The following is a 13309-nucleotide window of genomic DNA, read 5'->3' on the forward strand; positions in this document are numbered from 1 at the left end:
TAGACAGAAAGAATTAAGTTCTGGTGTTCTATTACACAGTAGAGTGATTGTAGCTAATAACAATATATTGTATATTTCAAGATAGCTAGAAGAGAGGGCTTTGAGTGCTATCACCACAAAGAAATAATAAATGTTTAAAATGATGGATATATGCTAATTATCCTGATTTTATCATTATGCAATGTCCACATGCATTGAAACATAACACTGTACCCCATTAATATGTACAATTTTATGTCATTTATAAATTTTAGAAGATAAAATAGAGATTGTTTTGTCTATTCTGTGTCCCTTACATTTTTTATGAATTTCAGGATCAGCTTATCAATTTCTACAAAGATGTCAGCAGGGATTTTGAAAAGGATGATGTTGAATCTGCAGATCAATTTGGGGAATATTGCCTTTCGATAGTAGCACATCTTCTAATCCATGAACATGTGATGCTTTCTGTTTATTTAGGTCTTCCTTAATTCCTTTCAGCATTATTTTGTAGTTTTCAGAGTATGAGTTTTGTGCTTCTTTTATTAAATTTACTGCTGTTTTATTCTTTTTTTTTTTTTTTTGAGACAGAGTCTTGCTCTGTCACCAGGCTGGAGTGCAATGGCGTGATCTCAGCTCACTGCAACCTCTTCCTCCTGGGTTCAACCGATTCTCCTGCCTCAGCCTTCTGAGTAGCTGGGACTATAGGCACATGCCACCACACCCGGCTAATTTTTGTATTTTTAGTATAGACGGGGTTTCACCATGTTGGCCAGACTGGTCCTGAACTCCTGACCTCGTGATCTGCCTACCTTGGCCTCCCAAAGTGCTGGGATTACAGGCATGAGCCACCGTGCCTGGCCATTTTGTTCTTTTAGGTACTATTATAAATGGAATTGTTTTCCTTTTTGTTTTTATTTATTTTTAGTTTTGGGGGATGGAGTCTCACTCTGTCACCCAGGCTGGAGTGCAGTTTTCTTAATATAATTTTTGCTTGCTCAATGCTACTGCACAGAAATACAATTGATTTTACTGAACTCATTTATTATTTCCAGTAGTTTTTAAATGGATTTCCTGGGATTTTCTATATATGAGATCATGTCACCTGCAAATAGAGATAATTTTACTTCTTCATCTCCAATCTGCATATACTTTATTTCATTTTCTTGCCAAATTACCTTGGCTAGACCCTTCAGTACAATGGTGAATAGAAGAGGCAAGAATGGACATCCTTGTTTTGTTCCTAATCTTTGGGAGAAAACATTGTCTTCCGCCGTTAAGTATGACACTCACTGTGGGTTTTTCATAGTTACCTTTTATCAGGTTGAAGAAGTTCCCTTCTAACCTAGTTTGTTGAGTGTTTTCATCATTAAAGGCTATTAGATTTTGTCAAATACTTTTTCTGTATTTGTTGAGCTGATGATGTGGTTTTTGTCCTTATTCTATTGATGTAGTATCAATAGAATCAACCCCAGTTGATTTTTGGATGTTAAACTAACTTTGCTTTATGAATCTGGGTGCTCCTGTATTGGGTGCATGTATATTTAGGATAGTTAGCTCTTCTTGTTGAATTGATCCCTTTACCATTATGCCTTCTTTGTCTCTTTTGATCTTTGTTGATATAAAGTCTGTTTTATCAGAGACTAGGATTCAACCCCTGCTTTTTTTTTGCTTTCAATTTGCTTGGTAGATGTTCCTCCATCCCTTTATTTTGAGCCTATGTGGGTCTCTGCACATGAGATGGGTCTCCTGAATGCAGCACACTGATGGGTTTTGACTTTTTTTTTTTTGAAATCTGCATGTCTATTGTATTTCCATTAGAAAAATATTATCTGTGTTAAATTTTGGTCCACTTTCTTCTCCTTGACCTCAAATTTAAACACTTAAATTTTACTCAAGTAAGAGTAGAATCACATACCTAACATGAAAACTAAATCGTTCACATCATTAGTTTGAATTAGATATGTTCTTGATTATTTCTCAGGAATAATTACTCTTCTTTCCTACTTGTTATTTCTCTTTTATTTATTGAGTAACTATGTAATGGGTATCTCTTTCCTATATTCAGTAATACAGATGTAATTTAAAACAGTAACTGGATTCCTTCTCTAATCTTCAATTCATGTTCAATTCTCCCTATTATATGGTATTTCCATAATAACTTCAGATATTTTCATCAAGCTCACACTGTCATCAATTGTGAAAATTAAAAGGTTAATTAAGATGTTACATCAATTGTAAAAATTAAAATGTTAACAATTCCAGACTACAAAGCACTGGCCCACTTATAGTGATGCTGTTGTCAGCGGTCCTTGGACAGCTACTGCTTCAATTTCAACTCGGCTACCTTTGGGCAAAGCAGCAACTTGGTAAGCAGCTCTAGCAGGAAAATTACTCTTGAAATACTGTTTGTAGATTTCATTGACAGTATTGAAGTCATTTATGTCAGCCAGAAGAACAGTTGTTTTCACCACATTAGTGAAGTCACAGCCTGCAGCTTTCAGAATTTCACCCATGTTTTTAAGAGCTTGTTTAGCTTCTTCTGCTACCCCTCCTGACACAAGCTGTCCACTTGAAGGGTCCATGCCTATCTGTCCTGAAATGTAAATGGTCCTGTCGACTAACACAGCTTGACTGTAGGGTCCAATGGCCCCTGGGGCTTTTGTGGTGCTGATCACCCTTTTGATCAAGGACGACATGGCTAAGTCTTCCCTCTTGCAGCCCCTTCAGGAGAAGAAGCCCTGGGTCTTGACTTTTTATCCAATTTGCCAGTCCGTGTCTTTTAATTGGGGCATTTAACCCATTTACATTTAAGGTTAATATTGTTATGTGTGAATTTGATCCTGTCATTATGATGTTAGCTGGTTATTTTACCCGTTAATTGATGCAGTTTCTTCATAGCATCGATGGTCTTTACAATTTGGCATGTTTTTGCAGTGGCTGGTACCAGTTGTTCCTTCCCATGTTTAGTGCTTCCTTCAGGAGCTCTTGTAAGGCAGGCCTGGTGGTGACAAACTCTCTCAGCATTTGCTTGTCTGTAAAAGATTTTATTTCCCCTTCACTTATGAAGCTTAGTTTGGCTGGATATGAAATTCTGGGTTGAAAATCCTTTTCTTTAAGAATGTTGGCCGGGCGCGGTGGCTCACGCCTGTAATCCCAGCACTTTGGGAGGCCAAGGCGGGCGGATCACAAGGTCAGGAGATCAAGACCACGGTGAAACCCCGTCTCTATTAAAAATACAAAAAAATTAGCCGGGCGCGGTGGCGGGCGCCTGTAGTCCCAGCTACTCAGGAGGCTGAGGCAGGAGAATGGCATGAACCCAGGAGGCGGAGCTTGCAGTGAGCCGAGATTGCGCCACTGCACTCCAGCCTGGGGCACAGAGCGAGACTCTGTCTCAAAAAAAAAAAAAAAAAAAATGTTGACTATTGGCCCTCACTCTCTTCCAGCTTGTAGAGTTTCTTCCAAGGGATCTGCTGTTAGTCTGATGGGCTTCCCTTTGTGGGTAACCCACCTTTCTCTCTGGATGCCCTTAACATTTTTCCCTTCATTTCAGCCTTGGTGAATCGGACAATTATGTGTCTTGGGGTTGCTCTTCTCAAGGAGTATCTTCGTGGTGTTCTCTATATTTCCTGAATTTGAATGTTGGCCTGCCTTGCTAGGCTGGGGAAGTTCTCCTGGATAATATCCTGAAGAGTGTTTTCCAACTTGATTCCATTCTCCCCATCACTTTCAGGTACACCAATCAAACCAATTTGGTCTTTTCACGTAGTCCCATATTTCTTGGAGGCTTTGTTCATTTCTTTTTACTCTTTTTTCTTTAATCTTGTCTTCTCACTTTATTTCATTAATTTGATCTTCAATCACTGATATCCTTTCTTCCACTTGATTGGATCGGCTACTGAAGCTTGTGCATGCATCACAAAGTTCTTGTGCCATGGTTTTCAGCTCCATCAGTCATTTGAGGTCTTCTCTACACTGTTTATTCTAATCAGCCATTTGTCTAACCTTTTTTCAAGGTTTTCAGCTTCCTCATGGTGGGTTAGAACATGCTCCTTTAGCTTGGAGAAGTTTGTTATTAACAACCTTCTGAAGCCTACTTTTGTCTGCTTGTCAAAGTCATTCTCTATCCAGCTTTGTTTCGTTGCTGGCAAGGAGCTGTGATCCTTTGGAGGAGAAGAGGTGCTCTGGTTTTTAGAATTTTCAGCTTTTCTGCTCTAGTTTCTCCCCATCTTTGTGGTTTTATCTACCTTTGGTCTTTCATGTTGGTGACCTACAGATGGGATTTTGGTGTGGTTGTCCTTTTTGTTGATGTTGCTGCTATTCATTTCTGTTTGTTAGTTTTCTTTCTAACAGTCAGGTCCCTCAGCTGCAGGTCTGTTGGAGTTTGCTGGAGGTCCACTCCAGATGCTGTTTGCCAGTGGAAGCTGCAGAACAGCAAATATTAGCCGGGCATGGTGGCTCAAGCCTGTAATCCCAGCACTTTGGGAGGCTGAGACGGGCGGATCACAAGGTCAGGAGATCGAGACCATCCTGGCTAACACGGTGAAACCCTGTCTCTACTAAAAAATACAAAAAACTAGCCGGGCGAGGTGGCGGGCGCCTGTGGTCCCAGCTACTCCGGAGGCTGAGGCAGGAGAATGGCGTAAACCCGGGAGGCGGAGCTTGCAGTGAGCTGAGATCCGGCCACTGCACTCCAGCCTGGGCGACAGAGCCAGACTCTGTCTCAAAAAAAAAAAAAAAAAAGAACAGCAAATATTGCCGATTGATCCTTTCTCTGGAAGCTTTGTCCCAGAGGGACACCCGCCTGTATGAGGTGTCAGTTGGCCCCTACTGGGAGGTGTCTCCCAGTTAGGCTATATTGGGGGTCAGGGACCCACTCAAGGAGGCAGTCTGTCCATTCTCAGAACTCTAATGCCATTCTCGGAACCACTGCTCTCTTCAGAGCTGTCAGACGGGGACGTTTAAGTCTGCAGAAGTTTCTGCTGCCTTTTGTTGAGGTGAGTTTATAGAGGCAGTAGGCCTTGCTGAGCTGTGGTGGGCTCCGCCCAGTTCGAGCTTCCGGGCCATTTTGTTTACCTACTCAAGCCTCAGCAATGGTGGATGCCCCTTCCCCTGCCAGGCTGCAGCCTTGGAGGTTGATCTCAGATTGCTGTGCTAGCAGTGAGCAAGGCTCCATGGGCATGGGACCCATTGAGCCAGGCATGGGAGAGAATCTCCTGGTCTGCTGATTGCTAAGACTGTGGGAAAAGCACAGTATTTGGGCAGGAGTGTCCCGTTTTTCCAGGTACAGTCTGTCATGGCTTCCCTTGGCTAGGAAAGGGAAATCCCCCAACCCCTTGTGCTTCCCAGGTGAGGCGATGCCCCACCCTGCTTCAGCTTGCCCTCCGTGGACTGCATTCACTGTCCAACCAGTCCCAATGCGATGAACCAGGTACTTCAGTTGGAAATGCAGAAATCACCGTCTTCTGTATCAGTCATGCTGGGAGCTGCAGACCGAAGCTATTCCTATTCAGCCATCTTGGACCATCCAATGTTAAACCAGCTTTGCATCCCTAGGACAATCCCACTTGAGTGTAGTGTATAATTATTTTTCTATATTACCTATCCTAATATTTTGTCAAAGACTTTTGTGCCTGTATTCCAAGAGATACTGATACGTAATTTTTCTTTTCTTGCCATGTCTTTGTCTGATTTTGCCTTCAGAGTAATACTGGCCTCATGAGCAAGTTGGGAAGTCTTCCCTTCTCTTCTGTTTTTTGGAAAAGTGTGTGAAGAATTGGTGTCAATTCTTTTTAAAATGTTTGGTAGAATTCATCAATGAAGTCAACTGATCCTGGGCTGTTCTTTGTAGGAAGCTTTTTGATTACTAATTTAATTTCTACTTATTTTAGGTTTATTCACGTTTTCTATTTCTTCTCAGGTAAGTTTGGTTGTGTCTGTCTTTCCAGGAATATGTCCATTTGATCCAGGAATTTGTCCATTTGATCTCAGTTTGTTGGCATCCAATTTTTTATAGTATTCCCTTATAATTTTTGTTTCTGGAACATCAGCAGTAATGTCCCTCTTTCATTTTTGAGATTTATCTCTTTTTTTCCTGTTTAGTCTGGCTAAAAGTTTATCAATTTTGTTGATCTTTTCAAAGAACTAACCTTCAGTTTTATTGATTTTTCTGTATTGTTTTTCTGTTCTCTATTTTACTAACTTCTGCACTAATCCTTGTTGCTGCCTTTTTTTCTGCTTGCTAACAAAGCTTTTTTGTCATATTAAAAAGAAGAAAAAATTACTTATCCAATATACTTTTGATGGTCATTCTGGTTATTTCCTGATTGAAGCTAGAGGCTATATGTATAAAGTTGTATTCTTGCACATATATTTATACGAACATGTATTTTTATTTCTCTTAAGTACCTAGGAGTGGAACAGGAATAGGGTAGATGTTTCAGTTTGTAGAAAGCTGTCAGTTTTCCAAAGTAGTTGTGCTATGTTATATTTCAACTAGCACTCTGTGAAAATCACCACGTCCTCCCAACATCTGGTATTGTCAGTCTTTTTCCTTTTAGCATTATGGTGGGAGTATAATGGTATCTGGTGTTTTAGTTTGCATTTCCCTGATAACTAATGAGACTGATCATCGTTTCACTTCTCTCAAAGTAACTAATCAAACTTTCGTCCCCTTTTCTGTTGACTTGTCTCCTTTTGTCTTACTAATTTGCGTTCTTAATATATTTTATATATATATGTCTTTTGTTGAATAAATTACAGGACCTTCATACAATGAATTACTCTAGAGTAATCAAAGTCAATTAACTATTGCTACATACACTTATGTGTATAAACTCACAGACATAATATTGAGAAAAAGAAGCTTTCAAAAAAGAGTACATACTTTTGCATAAAGCTCAAAACCGGGCAAAACCAATCTACCATATTGAAAGTCTAGTGAGTGGTCCCTATAATTGGGTAATAACTAGGAAGGGGGCATATGGGGATCCCTGGGCATCCTGGTAACATTGTATTTCTTCAGCTGTACACAGGCTACACAGGTGAGTTCACTTGTGAAAATCTATTGATATGCCGCATTGCAATTTATGCATTTTTCTGAATGTTACATCTGAGCAAAATATTTTTAAAAAAGGAAAATTGAATGAGTTCTTGAAAAAAATCTGTTAATTATCACATGATATTTGTTAGCAGATTCTCTGTATATGATGTATTTCTAACACTGTATGAAGGTGGGGGTTTTTGTATTAAATGCTTTCCTTGTTCATTCTTTATATTGTAAGCCTAAAAATTTCATTCATAGGTCAATAACAGCTTAACTTTTCCTTTGCTCTGGACTGCAGACATCTTGGCAAATAACACAATCTGAGTTCCCAAGGGCTATACCAATTTTAAAATCTGCTCCTTCCCCATCAATCTCATAATGCTGAATACAGTGCTCATACAATGAAATGCCACAGCTAACATTGCTCTAGCTGTCCCCTTAGGAATTCATTGTAAAAGGGTTTCACTGTACTTTGTAAAGCAATTTGGAATCCTTCATGATGAAAGGTTCTATATAAAGAAGGTAATATAATGGACTTGGCTTTCAACTTATTTCATTTAAGCCTTAACAGAAACATGAATCTACTATATTAGCATCATAAACCAATAGGTGCTATATAAATGCTGAATAGAAATATTCTGGGTGAATTAAATTGCGAATATAACCATGTATTAGCTAAGTGCTTTACCAAGTATTATGCAAATACTGATTAATAAGAAAATTATACTCAATTAAAATAATAATAATGCTACATTCTTCTATATTCTCCCAATTCTCTGAGCACCCATTGACTTAGTTATTTTGCGTGTGTCTGCCACCCAAATCTCAAGCCTAAATGCAAACTCACATGAGATGTCCCTTTGGAAGGAAACAGTCTTCCCCATGGGTTGGTACCAAACACAAACTTCGGTGAGTGTATGTCAAGGGGGCGGGTAAAGGAAGTCCCTCTAATACATGTGATTGACATGCTTTTAAAAAGTCCATAATATTAAAAAAAAATACTGCCGGTATTTTACACAGGTATTCTGTGTAATACTGCCCAGAGTTACTTTTTTGCTTCTTAGCATTTCTTTGGAGACCAGATTCTCCAATGCTTCCAACATTATAATCACCAGGCATTAGCCATGTCATGGAACAGTTGCTATGCTTCACCCCAAAGACAGTGATGACCAGAAATGCGTGATGCAACCCCTACATGAAGTTTAAAATGTTACTGGAATGCTTTTGATGAAAAGTGTGTTAACATGAATCATTATCATCATCATCATTGTTCTTTTAAAAATTTCATCTTTCAGGACTGAGAGATGATTCCTACATCTATAGGAGCTGCACTTTAATTTTTTTTTTTGTATTTGTGAGTCTAGATTTACAGAGAAATGTATTTATGGAAAAATGTGTTAAATCTGCAGCTGTTAGTTTTGCAGGTATGTCAGATGAAGTACTCAACTTGATGGGTAAAAAATGGCATTTCTATCTCAACCTCTCATTTACTGTGCCTTACTGTGATGGGACAGGGCACAGCAGGGTCTGGTTAGAAATCAATTTTCTTGCAGTTCTAGCCTTCTGTACAAAATAATATAAATCCAATCCTATTGCAGAAAGTTTCAAATTTCACTTTGAATGGTCACAAATTTGAAAACGAAGAGAAGAGGGACTGCTAGACTGGAGAGGCTGCGAAAGAGACGATGGTGACCAACTGTTGACAGTGTCACTGAAGATGGGGCCTGGCTTAACTGAATCAGGAGGTTGTGAGGGTTTATATCCCTGAAAGGAGTTGCAATGAAACATGCAAGTCCCCCATCTCAAGGAAAGCATAGAATAAACCCTATTCTTGTCTCTATTCCTTTGGGTTGCAACATCACAGATATTCTGTGCTCAAAGATTCTTAAGAGTAGTCTAGCCGGGTGGAGTGGCTCACACCTGTAATCCCAGCACTTTGGGAGGCCGAGGTGGGTGGATCACCCGAGGTCAGGAGTTCAAGACCAACCTGGCCAATGTGGTGAAACTCCGTCTCTACTAAAAATACAAAAATTAGCCAGGTGTGGTGGCACATGCCTGTAATCCCAGCTACTCGGGAGGCTGAGGCAGGAGAATCACTTGAACCCAGGAGGTTGAGGTTGCGGTGAGCCGAGATCATGTCATTGCACTCCAGCCTGGGCGACAGAGTGAGACTGTATGTCAAAAAAAAGAAGAGGGTTTCAAAGCTCCTGTAGCTGTGGAACACTTTGTTCAAGGAACCTTTAACATGAAACCTCAAAGAGAAAACAAAAGCCCCAGGATCCTCTCAGGCCTCCTTTCATTTTCCTCCAGCTCTGCACAGGGGCCCTCCCAGCTTATTGTCACTGCTCTATTTTTGTGGAATCAAGATCCACAAGGTGAGGCCATTGTTAGACTCCCAAAATCTTCAGTGAGCTTCATGAAACAGATGGGATCTGAAGCAGGGCTCTGTCCTGGGGGATGAGGTGGGACAACTTCAGGCACATCAAAAAGAAAGGAATGAAACACAGGGAATGAGTTTCCTACAAGTCACTGGAGGGGCTGGAGGAATGAGTCATGGTGTCGCTAGGCTAGATGATTGGCTTCAAGGTCACATCACAGCAACTATGATGAAGAGGTCAGGAAACTGCCGGAAACTGAACTGCCTCTGCTCTGGCTGCTGCCACAGTCATCCTACACCCAAGAAACTGTTAGAGACCAGCTGCTGCCAACAGTGCTTGCTCGTCAGGCAGCACTGCTGCAGGAAGATGGCCTCTGCTTCTCTCTTTCTAATCTTTATGCAAGGGCATCTCACTGCAGAATCTAAATCACATCCAGAACCATAGTCTAGGAGTCTGAGAGTTTAGTTATCAGCCTTCCAGCTCCATGAGAGGAGACAGAACTAGGTGGATCTCAGTGGATCTGGCACAGAACAATTGGGGAAGAGGCAATGCTTGTGAAGAGCCTGAGCGAAAGTGGTGCCAAAGCAAACTGGAGGTGAATTCTGGAAGTGGAGAGAGCTTTAGTCCTGCTGTGAAAACAAGAAACCCCAGCGGCCTTCAATGAATAAATGGAAGGCATAGAATCTCCTTCCATAGCAAGTAAAAAATGAGGCCAGGTATGGTGGCTCACACCTGTAATCCTAGCACTTTGGGGGGCCAAGATGGGAGGATCACTTGAGGCCGTGAGTTCAAGACCAGCCTGGGAAACATAGCAAAACCTTCTGAAAAAAATATTAGCCAGGCATAGTGGCAGGCACCTGTAATCTCAGCTATTTGAGAGGTTGAGGCAGGAAGATCCCTTGAGCCCAGGAGTTTGAGGCTGCAGTGAGCTATGATCATGCCACTGCACTCCAGCCTGGGCAATTGAGCAAGACCGTGTCCAAAAAAAAAAAAAAGAAAGAAAGAAAAGAAAAAGAATAGCTCAGGCCATCATTTTTAGAATCATTTGAGATGAAGTCTTTGATTTCTTTCCTATTTTTGTAACATAAGAAACTTACATTCATTGTAAAAAACACTAGAAAATGCATTCACTCGAAAAGAAATACAAAAACCACCCGTAATCCCACCATTCATGAATAATCACCATATTGGTGACTCTCCTTCCTTCCAGATATTCTAGGGTTAATTTACTATCATATCATTGTTTTAAACTTTTTAAAAATTATGAACAATGCCATCCAGTGGCATTGTCAATGCTAATAGCCACACTGTTGACAGCATTCTGTTATAGAGATGTCTCATACTTTAATAAAACATTTGAAGTCCCCATTTTGTTAGACATGCCAATATGTTAGATTAACAGTGATGGAATGGATAGAAAAGGCAATATTGCAGAGGAGATTTGAATTGGGAGGTGCTTAAAGCTAAAGTATTAATGAGATGGGAGGATGCAGGAAAATTCACAATCTTTGAAGCTAGAAGGAACTTAGAGGTCATTCTCGCCCACCTTCCTCATTTAAGGGATGAGGGCAACTGCAGCCACATCACACTCTTTATCCCACGCTCTCCAGTCCTCCTTCTTCATATTTCTTTATTCTGTCCTCAGCCATGTGTATGATTCTTGTTACAACTCCAATCTAAACAGCAACTCACAGAAAATATGACTTAAAGAATAAGAACAGGCCGGGCGCGGTGGCTCAAGCCTGTAATCCCAGCACTTTGGGAGGCCGAGACAGGCGGATCACGAGGTCAGGAGATCGAGACCATCCTGGCTAACACGGTGAAACCCCATCTCTACTAAAAAATACAAAAAACTAGCCGGGCGCAGTGGCGGCGCCTGTAGTCCCAGCTCCTCGGGAGGCTGAGGCAGGAGAATGGCGTGAACCCGGGAGGCGGAGCTTGCAGTGAGCTGAGATCCGGCCACTGCACTCCAGCCTGGGCGGCAGAGCGAGACTCCGTCTCAAAAAAAAAAAAAAAAAAAAAAAAAAAAAAAAAAAAAGAATAAGAACAACAAAAAGTCCAAGTCATAATAATTCCATTCCATTCATTCCTTTCACCTAGCATTTATTGAGAGATTGCTCTGTGGCTGATATAGTGCTATGAGGGAGGGGTTTAAAAATCCAACACAGACCCAACCCTCCACACACTCACTATCTTAAAAAGATGAGAAGAAATATTTCAGTCACATTGAGGCGCCTGCTTTTCCTGTATGTGGGAATGGCCCTGGGACCCAGACAATTTCTTCCACGATTTTTTCCTTCTTGGGCTTTGGTTGTAAAGAAGCAGGAAAGTGAGAAAGGATGGTGTATGGTTTTATATCTTCCAGTACAAGAACATTTAAGACAAGGTCTCTAATATTTTTCTTGTCTAGACATCCCCATCTTTTTATTTTTTAATAAAGCAAAAGGCAGTTGTGCCTTGTGGTTTGTAGCAAGAGTTCATTATCAGAGGAATGCTTGGCTTTTAAATGGTGTTAACACTGAAATCCTCTTCTCTTGTCTTTTCCTAGTTAGGATTTCCTCATCTTGATCCTCTCTCCTCACATATTGATCACACATTGCATGCTTCAAAGTGTTCACTGAATCATTCCACTTTTTCCAAGAGAATAGCTAACTCTTAACATGCTGCAGGTTTCCTATTACACTTCCTTTGCCTTAAAACATGTCTTGCAAGAGTAAATCTGCCCATAAAGAAACCACTCGGACCAAAAAGCCTTTGTACACACTCTCCCAAATGGAGCTGGACTGTAGGCAGGGACGATGTAGCAATAGCATCCACACACTGTCTGGGGTTCCTGGACCCATCTATCGTCCCATTTGAATGGAAACAAAGCCTCTGCCCGTCACTCCCTCACATTTGACTTGCACCTTCTAAGGTCTCAGCCACACGCATCCGAAGCTGTCTGGGGATTATTCATTCTACAAATGGTTTAAGATGTGGTCATTTTACTCTGTTGTTGTTGTATTCCTTCTGTTTGACAATTTGTAGCTTTTAATTTGGGGGACAGAGTAATAACTCTTAAGCAGATGGTTGTAATTGGTCCCCAGGGGTGTACTTGGGGAGGGAAGTTGGATGGGACTCTCACCAAGGTCCAGCACTCTGTGACTCACTCGGCTTGATTCCAGGCCAGGAGTGAGGTTGCTGATTGCTTCTAACCTGTTCTTCGGCAAGTAGTAAATGTCAATTGATCTTTCTTCATATGGTAGGGATGATATCCATATAAGAGAACATGAAAAATAGTACGTGTTAAAATGCATTCTCAGCAGCCAAACCCATGCGTGCTTAGAATTAAGTTGTTGCATCCAGTCCATTTGTCATTCTTTTTATGTCCAAGTTTTGGTAACAGAATGTTTTCAAATAGTTTACATTTCTCTTGGGACATATTCCTTAACCAAATGTCATACTAGTGTTAGGCTGGAGTTATTCGGATTGCTCAATTCTTATTGTTTCCAACAAGATTTAGGCCATTTCTGTGAGCAGAATTCTGCATTGAAGATAATGGGCTTTTCATGCCTGTCCTTAAGGAGAAAAATTATTAGATCAGTGGGAATTTTACAGAGTACATTATTGAATTCTTGGACATTAAAAACTTCAGCTACTTGGAACACACACATGGCAGAAACAAACTGCAACTGACATTCAAAAACACACCTGATGGAAATATTAAGGTTGATGTTTTTCTTAATATTATCCTATGTAACGTCTAGTGTTCTCTAAGGAAATTATATTTATTAGGCCTTTCTTTTTTCTTCTAAACTCTTTTATTATACTGCAAAATAACTTTATTTTCTGGTTATGAAGTAGTAGATCTTCACTGTAGAAAATTTGAAACATACGGAAAATATAAAGAAAAATTTTAAAGTATCTA

At 40.5% G+C, this 13309-nt stretch overlaps 1 long non-coding RNA gene and 1 pseudogene across 1 annotated transcript in view; one reads left to right on the plus strand and one right to left on the minus strand.

The window, feature by feature from the left end:
- LOC139362826 (uncharacterized) overlaps nucleotides 1–13309 on the plus strand; it is a 228188-nt gene that overhangs the window by 85145 nt on the left and 129734 nt on the right. The gene's annotated exons all lie outside the window — the stretch shown is intronic.
- Nucleotides 1813–2715, minus strand: LOC139362541 (2-iminobutanoate/2-iminopropanoate deaminase pseudogene; annotated as a pseudogene).

The sequence above is a fragment of the Macaca nemestrina genome, chromosome 4, assembly GCF_043159975.1.
Source record: "Macaca nemestrina isolate mMacNem1 chromosome 4, mMacNem.hap1, whole genome shotgun sequence".
NCBI classification, from domain to species: Eukaryota; Metazoa; Chordata; class Mammalia; order Primates; family Cercopithecidae; genus Macaca; species Macaca nemestrina.